The sequence below is a fragment of the Aedes aegypti genome, unplaced genomic scaffold (genome assembly GCF_002204515.2).
Source record: "Aedes aegypti strain LVP_AGWG unplaced genomic scaffold, AaegL5.0 Primary Assembly AGWG_AaegL5_hic_scaff_889_PBJ_arrow, whole genome shotgun sequence".
Classification (NCBI taxonomy): domain Eukaryota; kingdom Metazoa; phylum Arthropoda; class Insecta; order Diptera; family Culicidae; genus Aedes; species Aedes aegypti.
This window is the reverse complement of record NW_018736590.1, coordinates 27,608-37,268: the sequence shown is the minus strand read 5'-3', so window position 1 is coordinate 37,268 and position 9,661 is coordinate 27,608.

Genomic DNA, 9,661 nt, shown 5'->3' with positions numbered 1-9,661 from the left:
TGAACTGCTGGCGCGTTAATATAGTTTCACCGATCGAGCTGAAATTTTGCATAGTTGTTATGGGACCTAAATGCAACCCAAAAAGTGAACTGGAGCGAGAATCTAAATTTTTCATATAACCGTGTCCCGGGCTACTGTACAGCGTACAGCCCTGCCACTTCAGAGCATAGCCGACAGAATTCTGGATGACTTCAGCAGACCGCGGGTTTTCTCGTAGATGAGACCGAAGGTACGCTTGACGTCGCCAAGGCGAGCCAAACGGCGGATGGCGGGCTTGGTGATGATGCAATGGATGTTGTCACGCAAAACCTTGCGATGACGCATGGCGCTTCCTTTGCCTCCCTTGTCTGGCCGTCTGAATTAATTGCGGGTCTATCTTCGACAACGATTGAAACAAAACTGATGCTCGGCCGCCGGCTTGGCTGCTTTTATGCGGTACGCCATGGATGAATAATTATGAATTATGAATTATTCTTCTTGTTCGCTCGCTGTTCACTGTTCGTCTCGCTCGCTCTCAAGAGAAGATCATAAAAGTGAGCGGCAGCCACGCAAATTCAATCATTCGTTTGTTTCAATCCGTCCAGAGAACACTACTAAGACGATGGCTCGTACCAAGCAGACTGCCCATAAGTCCACTGGTGGCAAGCGGCCGTGAAATCGCCCAAGACTTTAAGAACGATCTGCGATTACAGAGCTTTTCGTTTTTCGAATTTGTACCCCAGAATGTTGCCGTAAGACGTTATACAACGTAAAAAAAGACTTCGTCAGTCCGCTCAAGAACAACACGAGCCCATCCGTCCAATATCACGGCTGTCTGAAAGCGGACTGAAATTTGACCCTTCTCTGAGCGAATGCTCAACTGTTTCCGGATTAACTCGGCAATCGACCAACGGCTATGAACAAATGGGCTTCCCTTGGACTGAGAAAGAATCCCTGCGTGCTCTTCGATGTACCTGCGAAAAGTAGAGAACGCAAAGAGACAGCGTAGCATCAGATCCAAAAATAGATTTGGTAATAAAATAGTGTGAAATTAGGCGTTGTGCTCTAGCACAACATTCCAATCGATCCTCGCTCAAGTGATGCCCAATGGCGAAATGAGCTTCCAATAAGAATATAAGTAGATTGAGAATAAAAACAAATTGGGTAAAAATCAACCAAATTTTGCACACTTTTTCATTGATGTGTATTGTTTCCATGCTGTCAAACTCTAAGTTGTGTTGTTCGATTCAACGAAAATATAGGTGAACCAAATCGAGTCGAGAGAACAAATTCTTTCCAAACACCTGGAATTTCCTGACCTGTCGCACCGGCAGTTGGGAAAAATGTTGAATATTCACCATTCAACCATCTCCAGATTGTTGAAGCGGTTCCAGGAGCGGTTGACGTTGGACCACGGCAAAGGAGCTGGAAGAAACCCGGGACCGGAGAACAAAAAGACGAAGGGTAAGGTGAAGCGGATGATTAAAGCAAATCCCAACGTCTCAAGCCGTGATTTGGCTAAAAAAAGATCGGCATGTCGCAGAGCTACGTCCAAAATGCAAAGAAGAGAGCTGGACCAGGGTTGTTAACGTTAATCAACGATTAACGCCGTTTCGCTAATTCGTTAACGTTAACCAGTAACGATTAACGAAGCTTGCGTTGATTCGTTCGAAAATCGATTTAACGATAACGTTAACGTACAGCGTTGATTTAACGTCAACGACTTCGTTATTTTTAACGTTAACGAAGATTTTGATGTCTTAAAAAATTAATATTTTTTGTCATGTGATGTATTTAAAAATAAGTAACTCTGAAACATGACAAATATGCGTGATCTTATTGCAGTTTTTCTGGAATGTTAACTGACTTCCTCTTAGTGAGCTCCACAGTCTTGCAAGTAAGAAAATCTGTTCCACGGCCATTGCCAGTTTCGATTTGAATGAAAACTTTTGTCTGTCATTTTAAGTTATGGCAACTTGTATTTCAAAATGGGAGATCTGGGTCATCCTGGGGGTGGTCACTCAGAAACATTTTAGTTTTTGCTGGGTAGAAAAAAGGATGCCGTCTACTTCATGGAGGCAAAGGAAGCCGCTCTCTGGCAACGACTTTGGCCCATTGCTGTGGGGGCTGGAACGATGAGAGGATACAATGTACCGTTTTGACTCATATTCCGAACACTTAATTCCAACAGTGACTTCAAATACATCTGATTGGCATAAATTGACTGATATTAGTGTAAATCTTCATTTCTCCGCAAAGCCTAACTGTTAGCTGTTGGGTGTACCAATAACAATGTTGATTTAATTAGTTTTAGTATTGTTTTTACGCAAAAGTGTGAAACAACATTTTGATTCAAATGCCGAACACTGTGTTCATTCTGTCTCATATTCCGAACACCTTGATTCAAATTCCGAACAACACGAATAAATCGTATCCAAATGGATAATTTCGCAAATAAATTCATCTGAGCTTATTTTACTGGTCTCAAACTAGAGAATCATCACTACTGCCGCGGTATAAATTATATTGGAGACGTTAAAATTGAATTGCAGTTGACTGCCATTTCCTTATTATTTGGTGACATATTTCAGCGAAACATTTCAACCAAACTGCCATACAAAAACTGAGTGTTCGGAATATGTGTCTGTTCGGAATTTGAGACAAAACGGTATTGCTTGGAAAATCTTTGCAATTAATGAAAGTTCTTCCAAGCAAAGTTCCTGACGTTTAAAGAGGCTGACTGTTGGGAGCCAAATCATTGCTCTGCACAGTGAACTTAGATTTTTTAATCAATTTTCCTTGGATACGGGATATCAGCATAGAAACGTGTTGTTTATTGATGCTTCGAAACATTCTCTAGAAACCTGTACGGAACATAAGATCGACGCTTTGGTTAGCGCTGATCGTTGACGTTGATTCAACGCAAACTCGTTAACGTTGACGCTAACAACCATGAAATCAACGCAACGGCGTTGCGTTGATCCAGAGCAAAATCAACGTTAGCGGCGTTTATCGTTGATTAACGTTAACAACCCTGAGCTGGACTACATACATACAAGGTACAGAACTTCCCAAACCGCGATGAGCGGCAACAATCGACGGCTTAAACTCGGGCACGGAAGCTCTACGAAAAGATGCTGACAAAATATGGCTGCTGTGTGGTGGACGACGAAACGTATATAAAAGCCGATTTTTAAGCATATTTCGGGGTTGGAGTTTTTCACCGGCTAGAGCAGTTCGATTGACGCAAAAGTTCGATGTGAACGACAAATTTAAGAAGAAAAAAATGTCGAAGTTCACCTCCAAATATCACATTCGGCATGCCATCTGCTCTTGCGGACTAAGGAGTGAGCCTTTCGTGACAAGTAAATGGCGAGAACTACAAATTCGAGTGCCTCGAGAAGCGCCTTTTGCCGTTCTTGCAGCAGCCCGACGAAGCTCCGTTATTTTGGCCAGATTTGGCATCATGCCACTATTCTAAAAGTATCCTGGTAGAGTGGTATAAGGCCAATTCTGTCCATTTTGTTCCAAAGGACATGAATCCGCCAAACTGTCCGGATCTGCGCCGGTGGAGCAGTACTGGGCAATAATGAAGCGGGAAACTTCGGAAGTGCAAGAAGACAGTCAAAGATGAGAAGGACATGTTAAGAAATTAAAAAAAAAAAATGAAAATTGGTACCGGATGACACTGTAAAGTTTTTGATGGAGGACATCAAGCGAAAATGACTTCAATTTTACACTCAAGGCTAAAACGATTAACTTTTCTTTTGATTTTTGAAGTAAATATATGTATAAACCTACCCTAAAAACTTTGGTTTGATTGAAAACATTTTAAGAAAATTGACATGACATTTTCGGTGTCGCAATAATTTCGTGTTCGCCCTTTATGACTAACGAAAAGTCAATAATTAATTTAATTTAGTTTTACCAAATTAGGACGATAGTGTTACTCAACACAAAACACCTAGTTAAAAAGAATTAATGTAATGTTTGAAATAATACTAATAAGAGAATTATCAGCAAAAAAACAGCAGGGTCCCTGGCAAAGGTACAATTTTTACATCCTCAACAAGAAATTTTTCAGAAAGTAGTTTATATTTTTTGGTTTATATATTTAACAAATGTTTTCAGTTGGCATATATTTCAAACAACAGCAAAAACTGTTAAGGTTGTACCACTTTTGAAACCGTGCAAAAAAAAAAATTGTTGAAGCATCCAGCTATCAGTAAAATTTTGTCAAACCTTTTTTTCAACAGTATGATGGCTGCTCTTTATTTGAAATTCTATAGCAAAAATTTTCAATTGCAAAGAAAGTCCTCTAATAACTGTGCAAGAGCTTATAAAAACACTTAGCGAGCAGATGACTCTGTATCAGTTGGTAAAATTTTGTTAAACATTTTTTTTTCAACAGTATGATGGCTGCTCTTTATTTGAAATCCTATAGCAAAAATTTTCAATTGCAAAGAAAGTCCTCTAATAACTGTGGAAGAGCTTATAAGAACACTTAGCGAGCATCTGACTCTGTATCAGTTGGAACTTAATACCAGAATGACTTTTTTCATATTTGCGCAATCAAGTTCACATTGCTTGCCCTCACAATGAACAGTACAAAAACGACGATTTGACTACTAATTTGAAACAGCACTTGTAATCCATTGGGCAGTAAGTATTTGAAATTTACGGATATTTTCCGGCAATAATATATATGTAGGGATTTTTCAGATCACAGTCAGCATTCCTGAGTTCCAAACCGATTTAGTTCTTATAATTATGCGAATGCCATCAACTCTTTGAAATGCGCTGAGAGAAGGTTGAGGAATCATCTTTTACGGGAGACTATCAGATCGGGAGATTTGTTTCAATAAATAGCTCCGACACGTGCCATTAATAATCCCACGCTGCCAACAAAAGCGAGTGTACCTCTTTTGAACAGGCCGACCGAAGCGAGGGCATGCGGCAGCCTTCAAGCTGGCTCAAGAAATGGGTCTGATGTTATGAGGTACGTCCATGAAAAATGCTCTTCCACTCGATGAAGTGGCATCCATTCTACCTAGTATTGTATTTATTCTATTCTAGTATTGTAGATTGCAATGATATGGCACCTTGTTTTTTCAAAAAGTTCTTGGTCGTCTATCGATTCTGTGTTGCAACGTCTTTTCGCTTCAATGATTTTTGTTTCACAAACATCGTATTAGTCCAACTATTTCCAATTAATTCACAATTCCCTCAATGCGGATAGGCCCTTTTCGTAGTAAAGATGTTAATTTCACGTATTGAAATGTCAGATACAACTCATTTCAGCTCACCGGATGATGATAGGTATCCAATCAAAAGAGCATCTCGCAAAGTTATTCCACATTAAAAAGGGTGAACAGCTAATAAGCTGTAAGCTTTACCATGTCTTTCAAGTTCACTCCAAGACAGATGGATAGGGTCACGGTTTATTAAAATATCATAAATTGCGAGAGGCCGTACACAGGGAAGAAAAATGGCACCAAATGTGATTTGTACGGAGCAACCCATCAAAGGATAATCGTTCTTGCCGCAGGCCGAGGGTACTTTTGAGTAAACACCAAGAAGTTGATGATGATGATGACCGCTGCGAGTCACGTGGATCGTGGTAAGTGAGAGATCAGAACTGGTGCTGTTTTCTATTGTAACGAGTCAGCATTCGAAAGTTAGAATATTTTTCTTAGGAAGAGCAGTCAGCGCATATCATATTATCACAGCTTGCACAAAGACGCGTCCACCTGGACCTTCTTCGTCTTGGCATTAACGTTCTCACTGGGACAGAGTCTGCTTTTCAGCTTAGTGCTCTTATGAGCACTTTCACAGCTATTAACTCCCAAACCCCAATGTCTGACTTTTCACAAAAAATAAACTTTAAAAAATCCAGTTATGGACCGATTTTGGATCTTTTGGTCTCAAACGAACCGCATACTCTTCAAAATTTATTATGTTTCAGAAGAAATGGGATTGGTCACTTGGTTCCGGAGTTATTCCGGATTCAAATGGGGAAGTGATGGTTCACGCAGTTTTTTCAAGATTAGCGGTAAGAAAATTAATTATTGTGTACTTTCTATAAATAAAAAGATGCCAGAAGGTCGAATGACATTGGTTCTCATTGATTCCGGCCATTTCGGATACCCGGTCACTTGGCACCGGTTCCTCAATGTACCAAAGATGACATTTTCTGAAACTTAAAGGATAGTACCGTGCGACGACTCAAAATTCGTGATTTTTTTTATCTTGAACATCATAGCTATAATGCCAATGCCCAATATGAGGTTCTGCCAATAATTCTCGCATAATTTATGATCTCACTTCAAAAGCCACGATATAAGTGAAATTACATAAGTAGGCTGACCATACGTACCGTATTTAACGGGACAGTACCGTTTTCATCCCCTCAACGGGCTGTCCCGTCGTTTAATGGAAAATGCTTGAATTGTCCCGTATTTTAGGAAATGGAGAATTGGCACATAATTTTCAACACTAGTAAAACAATAAAAATACCAACATAACAAACAGTTTTTAGAAATATTTTAGAGTTAATTTTCTTACTTATCTATTTTCTAAGGGATTATTAGTTTCTCAGAGTTAAACTTGATCCTTACATGCTTCTGCTTAACTTTTTGCGTTTCTTTACTCATATTTATGCCAAATTTTGGTGGATTTCCAAAATACGGATCTTCATAAGATTCTATAATACCTAAAATAAAAAAGAACAACTAGGGTCAGGCGGGGCAAGATGAGCACCCTAAGGATTAGCGCGATTTAAGCCTACTTAAACGTTCTTATATTGGTAAAATTGGTAACCATCCTTATCTTTTACACTATTACTTTGACCTCCAACCATTAAAAGTTTTAAAAAAGTGATAAATAGTTTTCCAAATAATACGTTAAAAATAGCTTTTTATCATCGGTCAAAAAACTGCGGGGTAAGATGGGCACCCCCATAAAAAGATGCAATTTACTAAAGCCTTATTTTTCAATGCTTGCAATATCCCAAGATATTATCTTTAATATCTGATAGTATTTATCTTCAACTAGCTTAGTTTTTAAAACTTTTATCAAAAAATAAATAACTTTTCATAGATTGCTAAGATTTTACTTAAAAATCGATTAAATTTGTTGTTTGATAATATTTTTTTTAATAAAAAATGTTTGTGCAAAGAGGATACCGCAAGTCAAGCCCACAGCTAAATGTGGTTCTATAATTTCACACTTTTACTTAATTTTGAACATGGTGCTCATCTTGCCCCAAGGGTGTAAATTTATTAATATAATCAAAACAATTGAAATAGTGTTTAAATTTGATACAATTTTTGCTCCTGATTATCTACAGAAGATTATTCTATAAGTATACGGCCAAAAACGTATGAATTTAATGGTTTACGCAACAAAAATATCACTTTTAAATGAACAAATCTTATATGAAAAAGTAAATTTTAAATTTCTATGTATTTTACGTTGTGCTGTTGATTTTTTGGCTGAAATTTATGGCCATCATATCAATTTAATGATATTCATCAGAACCCCAAATAATTTATTGAAAAAAAATCGGTGGGAACGACACAAACTAGGGGTGCTCATCTTGCCCCGGGTTCTCATCTTGCCCTCATTCCCCCATACTTCTGATACGCAATTGATTGGATTAACTGTTTAAAAAGTGGATATTTCAATAAAGTAATAAAATATTAGAAAAATTTACGTTTGAATTGGAAAAATTGAAAAGTGTAACGATTTTTTGAGGAAATTTTTCAAAAACGCTGCTTCTTGGAAATCAAAGAATGCGCTTCAAGGTTCTTAAGTGATTTTTATTGAATCATACAGACATGTAGCTTGGGATTGCATAATCTGGTTCTGCTACTTTCCTTTTAATGGCGGTTTTCCGAATATCGTTCTCCCAACGCCAGTTCTCAAAATGTTAGTTCCCCAAAAACCCCGTTTCCCCCGAATACCTCAGTTCTCCGAAAAGTTCTACCACTCATAATTGTCATAACTTTTCGCATTTCAAGGTGGTGAACAATATGTATTTAGTCGAGAATGATCAAATATCTCCTTCTTTGGTAGCTTATCGATCTTTCTAACTCAACACTATCTCACTATCCGAGCAGAAGCAAAGTTCTGACCATTAAATCGAGATATTGATTTGATTGACATAAGAGATAAAAGATCTGAAGATTATATCAAAACTGGAACTTCTGAACCACAACTAAATTTGATGTTGGAAGATCTAAGGAGTAGCTCGCTGATATTGGTGAGATCTTATAAAAGCTAAATATGATATGGTAATAGTACTCCAGGAGTAAATTTTAGATATTATTTTTGGATCTTTTATCTCTTATATCTTAATATCTTATATCAAGTTAATATCACTTTTGTATGTCCATATCAAAATTTGGTACTACCACTCGGGTAAAAACTATTATTGCACTTTTGAGCTGCATTGCTTTACAATGGAACGGGTCATTCTGGGAAATGGCTTGGGAGAAACGGGCCATTTGGGGCACAATCGCATAATCTATGTCTTATAAAATTGTCCCATTTTAGTTTTTTATTTGTCCCGTTTTTATCTGGTTGGCTTATGGTCAGCCTATACATAAGTGTCCCACAAGCCCTGTATGATCCGATTGTTGGGTAACCGGAAGTGACCAGAACCTCATACTGGTCCACAGCATTAAAGCTATGATGTTCAAGAAAAAAAAATCATGAATTTTGAGCCGTCGCATCACATAAATGAATAGAATAACAAAAGTGTCCCTCTGAGGCCCTGCCGGGCTCGATTTCGGGGTATTCAGATGTGACCTGAACCTCATATAATTCCCTGGCATTAAAGCTATGATGTTCAAGATAAAACATCATGAATTTTGAGCCGTCGCATGATATGAGTGAGTAGGATTACAAAAGTGTCCGTCTGAGACCCTATCGGAACGGATTCCGGGGTATCCGGATGTGACCATAACGTCATATTGGTCATTGGCATTATAACTATGATGTTCAGGATAAAAATTCATGAACTTTGAACCGTCGCACGGTACTATCCTTTAAGTTTCAGTAAATGTCCTCTTTGGGTAAATTCAGGAACCGGTGCCAAGTGACCGAGTATCCGAAATGGCCGGAATCAATGAGAACCAATGTCATTCGACCTTCTGGCACCTTTTTATTTATAGAAAGTACACAATACATAATTTTCTTACCGCTAATCATGAAAAAACTGCGTGAACCATCACTTCCGGAACGAATATACCCCATTTGAATCCGGAATAACTCCGGATCCAAGTGGCCAATCCCATTTCTTCCGGAACATAATAAATCTTGAAGAGTAGAGTAAAGTGGGGCAAAAGTTCGAGTGGGGTAAGAGTTTCTTTTTAAGATTTCTAGCTCAATTCAAAACAAATCTTATAAATTTCATGGTGGTTCGAATGCTATTCAAGTAAGAGACTTTTACTCCAAATATCATAAAAATCGATTGAGATTTGGAAAAGATATGGCTATTTGTTGTTTTTTTGACGTGAATATTGTAATTTTTAGTCAAACTTTCGTTGCATGGAATCAATTGAAGATAAAATCTTTTTCAATATTTTATGTAAGGGCGTTTCTAGGCCTATCATAAGGTTGCTTTGAGGTGTATTAGTTTTTGCATAAATGCTTGAAAACAATTTTTGGCTCATAGTGG